Source organism: Cydia amplana, chromosome 10 (assembly GCF_948474715.1).
Source record: "Cydia amplana chromosome 10, ilCydAmpl1.1, whole genome shotgun sequence".
Taxonomy (NCBI): domain Eukaryota; kingdom Metazoa; phylum Arthropoda; class Insecta; order Lepidoptera; family Tortricidae; genus Cydia; species Cydia amplana.
In genome coordinates this window covers 7,105,599-7,121,402 of record NC_086078.1, presented here as the reverse complement: position 1 = coordinate 7,121,402, position 15,804 = coordinate 7,105,599, and the positions used below count along the sequence as shown (strand labels likewise).

The 15,804-nt window shown below is 37.9% G+C and overlaps 2 protein-coding genes across 2 annotated transcripts in view; both read left to right on the top strand.

Moving 5' to 3' along the window:
• Positions 1-8,410, top strand: part of LOC134651346 (organic cation transporter protein) — a 499,346-nt gene extending 490,936 nt beyond the window's left edge. Inside the window, exon 4 of the transcript XR_010097104.1 lies at positions 8,399-8,410. The gene's annotated coding sequence lies outside the window, so the exon portion shown is untranslated. The remainder of the gene's footprint in view (positions 1-8,398) is intronic.
• Positions 1-15,804, top strand: part of LOC134651327 (lysine-specific histone demethylase 1A) — a 348,735-nt gene that overhangs the window by 239,425 nt on the left and 93,506 nt on the right. The gene's annotated exons all lie outside the window — the stretch shown is intronic.

Genomic DNA, 15,804 nt, shown 5'->3' with positions numbered 1-15,804 from the left:
TCATGCCATGAGTCTTGAACGTGACAATTTGAAACTGCGGGATTATTGTTCGGGGTTTTTTCTACGTTATTGTTTTTATTGATCGTCTTTTAGTGGATGTCAAAATATTATCTGTTGAAAATAAACTGCTCATGTATTTACCGTGATACACTTCGTAATACTACAAATTATAGGACAAACACAGCGCTTGGTATCACATTATATATATATGCGTAGTTATCAAAAGCAACGAAAGCTTTAACTTACGAGTATAGGCTATATTGACTTTCAACATTTCTAAAGGTAAGTTTATGTATATATAGATAAAGTTGAAATGCATCTACTTATCATTATCCCAGTTGAATGCAAAATTGTGAACGCTTAAGTTGGATAGCGGACACTGCCGCGGGTCGGAGTGTTATTTTCATCATAAAATTACATTTCAATCTGTGCGGGGCTGCGGCCGCACTGATTGCCGTGTTAACCGTTAAGACGGTAGTTCGCGGAAACGTCTACTCCGCTCAACTCGCTGAATATTGTTCAAATTTAACGTGATTACATTAAAACGATTCTCACTAGGCCCGTTTGGCGCGAGTACTGTTATTACGAGCAGTTAAAGTTTTCCGCGTTTAATAGGTACTATATAACATTTTCTAACTTGTTATTGGCTAATGAACGCACCTGTAGGCATTTGTTCTCTGACGATAACTATCAAGGGTAGACCTACGAATATAAATAATAAATAATCAGCGCTTTTCAATTACAAGTGGCGCAGTTAAATCAGATTTTCATAGCGGGGGAACTTGTTAACGGCGAGATTACGATAGAACATTATTAACAAGCCGAGAGGCAAACGTCCAATGTGTAAATGGTAATCATGCATTGCCTATTTAAACGAATGTTCTTCATAATTAAGGATAATACGGATAATACAATATAAATTATGACTATTGTTAACTAGCCTTTCGTCTACGTTGAAGAGGGTTTACCCTTGAATCACCGACAAACATTTATTCACAATTCAATAATTAATTCAGTCCAGCCGTTTCTTAGTAACAACTATATGGTAGAATACAAAAAAAGCTTGAGAAATTATCTGAATAAACAATGGCAAATAACACTTCAGACACGCTTTGATATGTTCAACTAAAAATACGCAGTTCATTATTTCTTAAAAAAAAATGCATTTGGTAACTTAAAACATTACACCAGGTTAATCACTCACACAAAACCTAAAGCATACCTGCAGCAAGCGAGTCATAACACGCGAAAGATTGAAATGAGATGATAAGAGGCGAATCAGAAATCTTGCCGAAAATACGTATTATGAGGCGGCGGTAATTTTATAAGGGATTCCGAGGTTCGATATGCGGCCAATCATTACCGTGCCTCGGCTTGCTCTCGGTACGGAGCGGCTTTTTGCGAGATCTAGGGAGATAGGCGTGGGCTTAAATATGCGGGGAGGCTTGTGAGACGATCAATGCTCGCGCAGGTATCACGAAATAACACCCTCGCGCTTTATTTTACACGTGATTGCGAATTTAACGCGGCCCGACCGTATTATCAACATGTTCCCCTTTTAAAAGATAAAACTCGGCCTGTCCGAATGATGTAGAAGACCTTCGCTGATTGCCAAATTGGATTTTATATACTTTCGCATGTATGCGTGTTTAGTTAAAGTCGTACTTTATTGTTCCGTGCGTCTCGCGTCGGCTCGTTAACGCGACCTCTTGGATATTTATTGTATCCTCTTCAGAAAATACAATTTCCATCTCGAATGCCAATAAATTGTACGTTGTGCATACATTCCCATCTTCTTTAAAATAAATCTGAAATTAGCTTGTTGCTTATTATAGTGAAAAGATGGACTCTGATGAATGATACGCGCATTCACGAGGTTCAATTTGTCGAATATATCACTTTCGCGCATTTATTTATGTGAGGTGAGAGTAATAACTGTTTATTGCGCCCGTTCCTTTGGATAATTATTTATTTTTATCCGACTGACAAAAAAGTAACGGTAATGTTTTTTCGGTACTTGGGCTATGTTTTTTCCACATTTTAACTTATCAAATTTTGCACATGCCAATCTAGTTAATTCTAGTTCACCGTCCCCGTCGTCCCCGTAGTTCACCCGTCCGCTCCCACGGCTCATATATGAGCCAGAACGCTTATGGTGACGTCACATCGTGGGATTTGACAGGTTAAGTAAGTAATCGCTCTATTAGTGTCATTTTACACTTGGATTCGGTTTCAAAGATTTCAATGTTTCCATCTTTTGAATTCGGTGGTGGCATATTGCCTAGAACGCTGAGCGATATATTTGTCCCCGTGTACGCTGTCAACATTTATAATGTTATTCCTTTTAGGGCACAACATCACACATAATTCACTCGAGAGCCGAGTGTAAACACGCCGTTCCGCGATTGTCACGAAAAGAACAATTCAGCAAGATACAAGATAAAAGGAGGGGCGCGAAATAAATTTCTTTATAACTTGCAACCAAGTGGTATTTAATTGACGCGTCAGTGGAGTGCTGGGACGGGCTCGCCGTGTGGTCGGGTATCGAGATCGCGCGGGGAGTATCGGCCTGCATTGATATTATCATAGAATCCTTGAACGCAACAATCCGAAGCTTTGATATAACTGATAAATAAATAAATAAATATTGGGGGACATCTTACAATGATCAACCTAGCCCCAAACTAAGCAAAGCTTGTACTATGGGTGCTAGGCGACGATATACATACTTATATAGATAAATACATACTTATATACATAGAAAACATCCATGACTCCGGAACAAATATTAGTGTTCATCACACAAATAAATGCCCTTACCGGGATTCGAACCCAGGACCATCGGCTTAGCAGGCAGGGTCACTACCCACTAGGCCAGACCGGTCGTCATAAATAAACGTGTTTCATTATGATATACCTACTGAAAAGTATGCAAACGAGTTTACACAATATTTTGTAAGTACTACTTTGGATTTGACTTCGTACCTGCTGCAAATAATACGGACAAAATTCAAATCTTCTTTTATTGATTATTCATGCAGTGGTATAAAAATCATTTGAACGTTTCCTTTTTCGTATACTAGATAGGACATTTTACCACAACTTTTCGACTCTCTGTCGTCACGTAGGTACTTACGTATTACTTAGGTATTGCCTTGGGCGAGACTAAGGGTCGGTTGCACCAAACTGTTCGTATCGTTAAAGAGTACGCAAAATTTTTATGTATGGAAAGTTTCAGAGTAAAGCGCCGGGGCGCGCCGGCTGACGTTGATCAGTCTGTCAAATGTGGTTGGTGCAACTGGCCCTAAAGTCAATTGCCAGTTAGTAATAATAAATTCAAAATGCGCCTAAATACGCCTTAACACTATTTGAAAACTGATAAAACACAACACAAGTTACAGTAGGTACTGTAATAACAAATTTATATCTCTTATAATCTTTCAATATCGATTTGTATTTGATGAGTCGATAGCTAGGCGCAAGAATCGCGTGTGGCGTCTCGCTAACACTTGATATATGGGCTTCGTAATCACGGCTTCGCCTGCGCGAGATTTATTCCTCACCTGTTGAGCCAATTATTTACATTCGGAAGTCATTTCTCTCGGACTCGATTCGTTTCGTTAATGATTTAGATTGGAAGAAAGGTGATGACTTGTTCGAGTAGTTGCTAGGTAATATCTATAAGTATGTGTCGATATCGATATAATTAAATCACGTATTTTTGAGCGATATGCCATTAGATCGGTGTAGGCTAGACGTTGTCTGCAGGTTATCTCGGTCTTAAATAAATAAATAAATAAAATAAATAAATATTATAGGACATTTTTACACAAATTGACTAAGCCCCACAGTAAGCTCAAGAAGGCTTGTGTTGTGGGTTTTACTCATTGAGTATGAGAATTAACGTTTTGTACAAATGCCTTTTTTTGCAATTGTAGAAATGTTTAACGATAAATTAACAACAGTCATAAATTGTGTTACAATGCCTTCACTACTTGACCTTTATGTTTGTTATATGGATAAACTGTGCTATTTAATATTTGTAATAGAACATTATGGGCACTTTTGCACCGGAAGCGATAAGGAACGGGTTTGACTAGTAGTTACGTATGTAATTATGTATGTTAATATTTGTAAGTTGTTCCTTGTAATTGTTTGACATGAATAAATTTCTGGTTTTAAATAATAATAAAAAAAAGAACATTGGTGACATGCAATTTTGCATAATTTGGTACTAACTGTAGCTACCGATAAAGCAAGATTTTCTTGTTACTATTAAAACAAGATACGATTTAATAACCATCCTATATAATTTACGGGACTGGTACTAAATTATTTGCCAGACTGGGATGATTAATACTGGTTACAGCACATAGTATTTACACTATTGGCTTGTAAAACGGCGTCGATATTTTTTCAAGTCGGCGTAAAGCTTGCAACCTATCATTTACTTAAGTGCCGGTTGCCAGTGACGATAATTTGATAATAATTGTAACTGTCATAGCGCCACGTCGGCACCTGCAGCAACCTTTAGCAATAAAAATGAGTCGTTCAGTTTTGTAATGTGAATTTAGGAGCAACTTTGTTTATATGTGTGAGTGTATTGACGAGTTAAGCACATTGTTGCATTTTTATGTTAAATATAAGTGATGTTCTTTTATTTATTACAACGCTAGTTATTGTACATTCACGTAGGTCTCAGTTGGTGTAATTAACATTCATTCTAGGTAATTACACTCAAAAGCAATAGAACCTGATTAATTTTTATGATATATTAATATCTCTTAATTCTAAGAGCAACTGAAATGATTAAGTACGACATTTCCGTCCAAAATTTGCAACACCTGCACAAAAGTCAGAAACGTATTAAGGGGCGAATAAAAAAATCTAACAGCAAAAATCAAGATGTTAATAACTGCGGTTTTGTTAATTGTGTTTGCTTTTATTTTATCGCAGCCATTCATATTTAAAGAGCAGCGATTAGCCCGATAACGATATTTACAATGCCTCAAACAGCCAGTTAAAACCTGCAGTTTATGTTCGGAAGTAACCGTTGTGCAGATATCGGCCCAGTGCTAATTGGTACGTGTCGACACCACTATACCGACTTAACACCTTTTTTCTCGAGTGTACCTACGAGATTTGCTGTCTTATTTACAATAACGCTGTTTCGTTTCGGTGCAAATATTGACTATGATGTTTATACAAAATTATTATACCGAATCTATAAACACATATTTTTGCATCAATACATGATTGTTATTATTTAATTTATTCGGTGCAGTTATTATAATGGCTGCTGAACCTATTTAGTAGTGACTCTACCTACAAAGCGGAGATGGTGTTAGGTTCGAATCCCGGTAAGGTCTTTAATTGTTTCATGAACATTGTTGGTCAGTTTGAGGAGTACAGCCTTTAGTTTAATTTATTGCTCCTGTTACAGGAAACACCCTGTATATGTTCTGTGTATTTAAGAATTCCTTTAATATTTTGTAAGTTAATCCCAACACAAACATTCATTTATTTTATTTACTTGCTTGTGAGCAGACATTTATTCACTATCACCGGTAGTAAACCTTCGTCTGTAATGCACTTAAATGAAACTGAAAATAAATCAGTGTAGATTTCTGATGTGGTTGAGATATAAATTAGACCTAATTAGCAATATCCTGTTCGCATTTTTAATGAGGATGTTAAATTAAGTTTTAATTATTATAGACAAAAATCACATATCTCATCCGTAACACTCACTACACTAGTCAATTTCTCAGCAGATTCACTTGGGATTGATTTCAAAGGAATTTCGGTTTTATTCCCAAGATTAAAGAGTCTTATCGTTTGACCATTGAATGTTATGGCGCGGCAGATTCACCGGACGCTGGTATCAAAGGACAATGAGCTTTATTTCCGCTGCATAAAGTGCTAGGAATTCCGACAAAATCTTTGGCTTGGTTGATTTGACCGCAGTACCGTGATTTATCTGCACGCAGCTCCGACCTGTGAACGGATCGTTTATTGCTCGCTTGTTATTTTATAATTTATTTTTAACGGTCGATCGATACGCAAAAAGTGGGTCTGTAGGTACCCTCTCAAATTTGACCACCCGTGTTTTTTTAACGTCGTCTAAAATGTACTTATAATATTACAAAATGATGTAATTTTTGTATTTTCGCTAGTGTAACTTAAATACCTGCTTTTTTTGAAAATGCGTATCAGTTAAATCCGCGAATTTATGCCACGCCACACACATTAGTTTAAGTAGGTAGGAGGTAGAAAATATCTAACTCAATTTCAGTGTTCCTGTCGAATTTTTAGGGTTACTGCATACAGAGTCCCAAATTGCCGCAAGAAAATCTTAGCATATAGTCGTATCACAAATATGTACCTATAATTGTATATGCACAAAAGGGGAATACGGCAATAGAACCGCTGCCGAATACACCTGAATTGCCTTATTTTACGACAATTACTGTGTCGGGAACAACTGTACTGCTCGGGTTTTTGTTTAAACTATTGTATTTAGTGGATTAAGGATCTGAGACAAAAATCCAATGTTACTAAGCTTAGAGATGAAATGTCTCAGTGACAAAGCCCTCAACCTAGGTTAGTGCAGATAGTGACTAATGTTATTGTGAAATAAAAACGTTATTTTTTGTGAGCTGTAATTTCAGGATAATATCAGCTTAGTTGGGTTGGCTTAATTTAGAATGCGAGGGTCGACTGACCGCCCGTAACGTCTGGTCCCGTTCGCTAGATATGATACGAGTGATATAATTTCGCTACATGATTTGACCATCGATACACGCGGCAGATTTACAATGCGACCAGTAATTTATAGCGATGTTCGATCTAGATGTAATTTAATGTTGTTGGCGCACATAAATCAAGCTCATCCACCGCTCACACTGATATCTACGGGGCTCTGAGACTTGTTAACCCGATAATGTTGCGGGAATTTATCGGGTGGACCGTTTGTTCAAATTAATGGGTACCTATATTTTTTAACTAATTAGCGAGGATTATAGTCCAAGTCGTGGGTAGTATTTGTGGCATTAAAAGTCTCCCCTGCGAAGAATTCTATTTACTTAAACAGCGAGGCAATTATTTTTCAAGTCCCGAATGCATTCAAGTCCTCCGCTGGGTTGGACATCGGGAGGGAATAGCGTCGGGAGCTGGCTAATCGAGCGAGCGGCGTGTCGAGTAGCTAAGAATAGCCGATCGGACACTTTTTGTCGTCTCATTCCAATGCGCATCGTTCGTTAGCCGGGAAACCAGCGCCGTAAACTTGACGGGAATGTTACCCATATTCGCAAGAAGCCAGCTCTAGCGTAATTTGTAGACATTACTATGTAGTACCTAACGTATTTGCGTATATTTTACTTGCTCTTCCAGACGCTAGAGCTTTTATCAGCGTTTGTTTTTTATGATATAATTTCATAAATTAGCAGATTTAGCATATTTATAGGATATCTACTTTTTATACCGGATCGGAAGTACCTAATAATTAAAATGATTGCTTCGCCAAACACGTGTCGAGTTTTGTGCTTTTGAGGGTGGTTTATAAATACATATAAACATATTTTTGTTGCGGTAGGAGGGCGGGAATTGTATTTGCATGCAAAAAACACACAAGTAAATAAGTACAACGGTTTAGCTCTGATTGTGACTATATTGCGTTATGATTTCGCGGAATAGAGCAAGCGTGTTTGTATTAATTAATATGGTTTTCCACAAAATAACACCCTGATTCTGTTAATTACCTAATAAGGATTCTGCAGGCGCGCAACGATAAGATGGTGTATGCAAATATTGCAAACAGAGACCATCGCAGAGATTGCATGCAGAAGTCATAAAATAACTGACTTCTATAACTTTGTAATTTATGTGGTTCACAAAAGGACTACTTGTATTTCAAAGTGATATTCAAACCAATGAGGTAATATAAGAAAACTCCGATTAATTCTGCCATTTTTAACGAGTGTCTATAACACTGTTATTAATTAATATATCGGCCGCAAAAAAAACTAGTCTTTCATACATGAAGGGACGATGATAGCTCCCTGAGACTTGCTCTGTACCTTACAAGGAAACTTATTAATTTGTTTGCACATTACCCACTTCCTTCAAGGGCGCAACGCAACCAAGTGAGTCGATTAAAGCCGAGATAGGCGGCCTGCCTCGGCGAGCAGATTAAGCGTTTACGCACAAAAGAAATTATTATCGAGTGCCTCTCAGTGTATATTATTTTTCTCGGAAAAAGATAGATCACTAAAGCGATTTTACGAGAAATTAATTTTGGCAGAGAGCGACAGGGCCAGTGACCGAGGGCCAAGAATGAATTTGTGCGAACGTGCGCTCGTTACAGTTACCGATAATCACGCATACCATTTACTCAAAGGGCAAGTGGAGGTTGTAATTCATGCGCCTTATCGATATTCTCTGTAACCGGCGGTTTTTAAGAAAATTAAAGCGAAAAACCTATAAGCACGTTCCTCGGTAATCGTGTTGGAAGTTTAAAAGTTGGAATACGTTTAATTTGAACGCGTTAACGTGGTATGCGCGGGCGCTGACTCCGCCCCAGCCGCAGATCACTTACTTACTAGATGAATTAACCATAATATATTACGTGTAAGACGACTTGCGATAGTTATCTAGCTGAATTCATGTACATTACAAATAAACAAAAATTGTATCGTATTAGCTATATAATTATGTTAATAAGGGGCTTGCAGCTTGGTGATAACGAGTCTTCGTAAACGCTTCTGACTGCAAAGTATACGCGAGATAGTCGATGGCCCCAGTTGTCGCGGCGGCTGCGCCTGACCAACAATTAATCCACTGTAATGCGATACGAGCCTCCTGTCGTCGGCGACGTAATGCATCGTGATTTACTAGCGCCGAACAAGCCGTTAATCTTATTACCACTTTCAATAACTTTATTATCGAACACACGCTACTACAATGCCACACTTAAATATACACCTTCAACTGACTGCCCAAGGATCATTTGATATTATCAGATGCCTCATTGTGGTTAGGAAGCTTCCCACGAAATTTATATTTGTCGTCTTAGCGTTATTTGTCTGCTTTACCAAAAACGGAAAGTTAATGCGACTGTAACTACGATTAAATGGCTACGACTAAATAATTTAATTCATACAGTTTCCAATTTATTTCATATCTTTAACATTGCTTAATACTAGCAATATATATTACTACTATTGTTACCAGTAGCGTGACTTTCAAATTTATAGAACTTGATTTCAGTCGGTTTGTCTAATTTAATAAGTTTGAATAACGATCTCATCTAAACTTAATAGAGTTATATCACGAATGTTATAAGGCAGGTCCATAACGGCGTTTTCATATTGTCCGATCCGTTATCGGATGTCGGTTACGACCATAAATAAGTAAAATGTATAAACGTGAGTTTTTATATTTATTTATTCATTTAATTATTGTTTGTTGTTCAAAAGGACTTTATACCATAGGGCTGATTAGGGCACCTCAGGCATTCGACATACAATAACATACTAGTATTATCAATTGATGATTATAGTATACTGAACTATCCTAGTTCCGTTATTTCACAAAGAACACATTTCCTCGACGGCCTTTAATTCTGCGGTTTATACACAGAACAAGTTAGAATGGCGATGCGAGCAGTGTACGTGTCGCCGCCGATTTTGTTTGAGCAAACGCTCGCATGCTACTCGCCCGCGCTGACCGAAAAACGAAGAAAACATGCCTTTTGCGCCACAATAACCTCCAGATTAAGAAGCCAGACATCAAATCTGTCTAAAGGAGGCGTATCCATTCACCACGCACACAAGTTTTTACTACCGTTGCGCGAGTGTTAGTAAATGTGGAGAGGAACGAGCGGCGACACCGGTTCCGATACTAACTGCGCGCGATAGCCATTCTAACCTCTTTAATATGTTCTGTGGGTTTATATGGCCAGCTCATTTTCACCTTTGTGAAGGATTTCGTAATGAGTAAATTCCAAAACATCACTAATCTATTTCGATTAGCTTTACACGTTTAGAATTATAAGTAGCAGGTAGGTCTGCATAGAATACTACTTATATCTTAGCGTGTGAATTAACTTTTTATTCACCTCGCAAGCCTCGGGGATACGCTAAACTTAATTTGAATTCGACGTGTTAACCCCGAAACGTTCGAATATTAAGATGCAAATGACGAGTCCGGCGGCGAGAAGGAAAAATGCTACACTACTGTTAAGGGATATTACCACTGAGCGGCCGATTTGCATACATTTTCGTAATAACAACTTCCGTTTGTGTGCCGGCGGACGTGTCACGATCTGAAGGCTCCACGGTAGCTTGAACTCACATCCGATCACTCTCATTATCATAATATATTTGGAAGAAGGTGCACGTAGTAGAAGAATTGAAGCCGGTAGCCGTTTAAGAAGTATAACGATCTTACGGTAGACGTCGCTCGGGTCCCCTTGACCCATATGGTGGAAAGATTTTCTGGCTGTGGATGAGGTCTTGGTGGCTCAGATGGCAGAGCGGCTGGAGTATCGATTCAGAGGCCGTGAGTTCAAGTCTCACCTAAGACAGTAATTTTCCCACTTTGAAATTTATTCTGTTTAATAGCATAATTTTCATGTTTCTGCTTGTTGTTGTTGTGGTTGTTTTCAAGTAAATGGGAACAGGTCTAGCAGGAAGTAGAAGAAGATTTTCAAGTTTCTGCTTGTTAAAAAAATAAGATACTTAAATAAGAATTTAAGTATCAAATATCTGGCATTTTTATTCAACGTCCAGCCAGCGAAACGGTATGTTGTTTTTTAAATGAATTGTTATATTTTCAAAGGACATACAAGTCAGGACGTAGGAATAAGTTCCATTCACATTAAATGTATACTTATAACCCCGCTGGTGTTGTGGGTGTCCAAGGGCGACGGTAATTGCTTACCACCAGGTTAGATGTCTGCTTTTTTGCCTATTACTACATATATAAAAAATTATTTATGCACAATAAATATATTTTATAATGAAAACCAACAAAGATGTAGAGACAATTAACTACGAAAATTAAGTATTTTTTGCATTTGCCCATTTGCCTTGTTATAATTATCGTGTGGCGCACGCGAGATGCGTGGACGCCTCCGATATTCGGCGGTAATGGATGATTGGATGTTGCCGGCTCGATTTCATAACGCCTTGTAATGAGCCGACGCGTTTAACGCTTCATCTATAATTCATGGCCGATTGTTATTGGCTTCCAACACCTTTTTTTGTATTTTAATATTAGTAAAATTAATGATATTCTGACGATGCCACTATTCTTGTTATAACCGTTTCAATATAATAACACAGATATAAGCTATAACATACAACAAGCAAACAAAGTATGAAATACAAACAATATTGTAGGTAGAATTTACTTGTTGTTTATAATTCGTTGTTTATAAATGTTTAATATTGTCGGTAGGTAGGGGTATTCATTTATATGAGTATGTATGCTGTATTTGCTGTTCTCATAGTTTGTTTAAATTTGTAATATATCTCAGTTAAAATCTAATGCAATTTATTTCGAACTAGTTAGTCAACAAAATGCATGTATTATTTCCTTCGAAAAAATGTAGGTATCTATAAATGCTTGTCATTATTTTTATTGACTGATTACAAACTATCTTAAAATCTAATAAGATTTTATTGTACTGTACGATTTGCAAGCAATACAAATGAGTTCGCTTTTGAATTTGCGTCGGAGTTGCAACTCACGTACCTTTAACTTTGAGAATCTCGCGAGAACTCTCTGATAGCACAAAGAAGTGGACGAATACGGGAAGGCATGCGGACATGTTTGTAGCTCGAGGCATTGTTTCTCGCGTATTTCTCGCAGAATTCTCGCGATAAATGTCGAGCGTTCTTTAGAATTGTTATATCGAACTGTTGCGGCGCCATGCGGTCCCAGAACTCTGTGCTGCAGAGTCACGTGCTCCGTCCACATTTGTATGCAGTCGCGGTGCCCGCCAGTGTTCTTCTCATTGAATAAAAATAATGTACCCCTGTGGACTATGCATTATTTATTGGGTTTTATCGTTAATTGGAACCGTATCACTGACGTGTTAGCTGTCGCTTGGCTCGTGTCCGACATGTTTAAGTTTAGTTGTAATGATTTTAAAAGCTTTAAATAAGGTAATATGTAAGTGCAATGTGGTAATTCATACATTATTTCGAGCGCAATATATGAATGGCTCATCTCCTCGCTAGCGTGGCCCGTGTGGCTTAAGGACAGCCTCATCCTTTTCATAAAAAAAATTTGAACCTCATTTCCTACACATATGCCAATCTTACATTAAAACTCTTAAAAATAATAAATGCCCTCATATTAAAATTGAAATGTTATTTCCCTGTATTTATAATTCCTCCACTTGCAGTAACATATAAACAAGCTTGCAAACACACCTATGACCTATAATAAAATTACCCGTCAATGAGCACACCTAGGGTTTGCACGACGGATCCGAAATGTATGGGAATATCCGCGGATCCGGATCCAGATCCGGATAATTTCATACATTTCGGATCCAGATTGCAAACCCTAAGCACACCCCTTACGGCAGCTGTGTTGTATTGCGGTGCGACGTTGCTACCGACTGCATTGCTGCTGCAAATTTTAGTTTGTATTGATGCCCTTATTTTTGCCATTTACAGCAGCACAGCAAACATTAAAAATACTGCATCCGAATGATTAATGTTTTAATTTTAACGATCAATAATCAATAGGTCAGATTAATAGAAAAAGAAGAAAATGTTACGAACAATTTAGAATTAGAAATGCCATGATTAAAGGATCAAACAGGCTCATAAGTTTCATACACATTACACATTAAGTGCTAAAAATAACTCCAGAAAGCTCTTTGTTTTACTTGCTCCTACACAGTTTCGCACGAAGTCAAAACAAATTAAACGTGTTGGTATCTACCGTAGTTTTCGCAATTCACACTCTGATGAAGTTTTAACACAATTACCTGGTGCACGACCATTTCCCCACGCCCTCGACTGGACAGGAAAAAACTTGGCAAAGAACAAACTAACCAAGCCCAATTTACCAACATTCGTATAAAGTTTAATGTACCAAATCTGAAATGTAACCGTACTTTCCCATTTTAGCTAAAAGTTCTCTAAAAAACTTTACGTTGCTGAGTTTGTATGCATATTTCTATTTTCTGTTTTAGCTGTTTTAGCATCCATAGTTTGCAATAAACCTGGGGCTTAATTCTTGATTGTGCAATTTGCCGAAGATATATTGAAAATGTCGTCTTTTTAAGAAAACGTGTCGTCTTAGCAAAGCTTGTCTTAATATTATTCATACTCATATTATGGTTGTAAGTACACGTAGGTATTGAATATCGTTTTGGCCCCTGCTTAATCTAAGTAAGTTGGTACTTCTCCTCATCTACGACAGTGAAATTGAGTCCTCTGAGAGGCGGTGCCCTGATAAATATTGATAGGTCGATCCTGTTTAGACACAGTTTGAAACTGGCGAATGTCCGAATTAACACTAACTTGCTCCTTTGATGGACCGACACAGCCAGTTTAGAATTGCAAGTTCAGTTTTGCAATTGCTCTGTGTTTCACTCAGATTGCGTTATGCAATCAAATGTACAGTGCGTATGTAATATGAACTTATATTTTTTCATTTCGTACTAAGCAACCTGTTGTAAATACTGGTTAGCTTCGATGCCGGTCGCAAACATGCACGGTGCATACTGTCCGCTTGCTGATAAAAGATTATCGTATCAATAATTATGCAAATACCGTTTCTTAAAAAAAAAATACCTTTGTTTAAGATTTATTCGCATGTTTAACATTATCGTAAAAAAACATGGCTGTGGGACAGTAGAAGTAGACAGGGTGGTAGTGGTATAGAATACGTTTCAGTAATTTTATTTTAAATTTTAACAACTAATATACTAAAAGCTTGGCCCTAGTTTGTAAAATACACCTACACCTATTTTACTTTCCTCGTATCAATATCACTCAATATGAAAAGTAGAGTGTTCATACAATTTTGTTATCCGGTTTCACCTGCATACAATTAATTTATTTGATCTCATTATGTTTGTGCACAACGGTACCTAATAGTCAATTGCTTGCTGATTTTGATATATAACTTTTTTTTATTTATATTGATCCATCATCATCATGAATCATGGTCTAATTCCCTTTACTATCCAGTGTCATTCCCCTTTCCCCTACTATGTCGTGGTTCCTGTGATGTCGTGATATATTCGTCACACGTAAACCCGTGCCTGCCACGCGACAACAACGCTTTTGATGTCTTCATAATATGCGAGGTCGCACTAACAAAATGACATTCTGTATGAGACACGTTTTGGTGAGTGTAAATTTGATTTTAGGCGAGCATGTTTAAATATATTAAGAAGAATCCCCTAGTGTGTAGGTACGATGTTAATGTATGTTATTTTCTTATTCACAAGTTGCTTCAGCAGAAATTAAGATGTAAATCGAGTCTGTAGAAAAGTAAACATCGCGCTACTTTTTATTTACATATTCTACCCTTCATTCCTGTGACGAGGGAAGCCAGCACCCATCAAGCTTCGTTAGGTAATCGAAGAGTTGAGCCAGTTACCATGCTTAAAATAAGACAAGTAAACATTGAAGATTCCATATCATTGATATGCAGATGTTGCTTGTCCACTTCTATTGGACGATTAGAGCTTAAACGGAGTATATCTGCCTTCTTTGTTAAGTTTAGCCAAGATAGACGTGGACAAGATGCCGCTATCGGTATAAATTAGCTGCGGTGTTGTATCGCGTTGGAACAATACCGCTGTCACGGTGGCCGCCGTATCGGTTGTCCCTGGCCGTCCACTTGGCACCCGACTCCAGCATTGACAAACCATTTTAAACCCTGCACACAGTACGATAGAGATGAAATCTTGCTGTGCTTAATTTCATGGTTCACGGAGCGGCTAGTGTTGCGGCTGGCAGGTGACACGAGGCTCTATAAATCTGCTTTGTACAGTCTCTGCCGTAAACACGGCTGAGGCATAATCTTTTGATCTAAATGGCGATTGTGTCGATAATTTGTATTGTTTTAATTGAATCGCTGGCTTGGAATTTGCTTAAGGTGCGTTTCAATTATTCTTCTCGTAGACATGATAAATAGTTCAACGATTATACCGTCTACATTATAATTCTCTGGTAAGCTCTTTTAAATTTGACATCAGATATACTTTGAATTTTAAAATAAATGTTGACAATCTTTACCACCTCACCGTATTGAACAGTTGTTCCTGTAATAAGTTTCACCGTGGGATATTTATTGGGTACTGTCTCTAGTTGCTAAGTAGCTCCGCAGAACGAAGCACACGGAGGCCGGTCCGAGCCTCCGGCTCGTCAGATTTACGAGGTGGCGCGCTCGTGCTGGGCCCCTCCTTAGCTGTGCATTCCCTTTGCCTGCTGAAGTCATATGAGTCAAACGTTTTAGTAAACTTGTATTACTTACTACTTGGAGATTTATGTCAACAAAGCGAGATCAGAAGGTGCACTTACACTGGTTTGCGCGAGCTTTAAAGTAGCATACATAGGTGACCAACTGAAATAACACATATTTTGAGCCTTCTTCAACGACCACTTGCTCGTCTGGACGCACGAGCTTAACAAGAGTCTATAAAATCTAGATATTTTGACACATCATCGGTCTAAAAAAATCAGCAATTTCAACTTATAGTCAAATATTAAATAAAATAAGGTCTCTAGAATACGAGTAGGTACCTTGTCCTTGCCATATACAGATTGT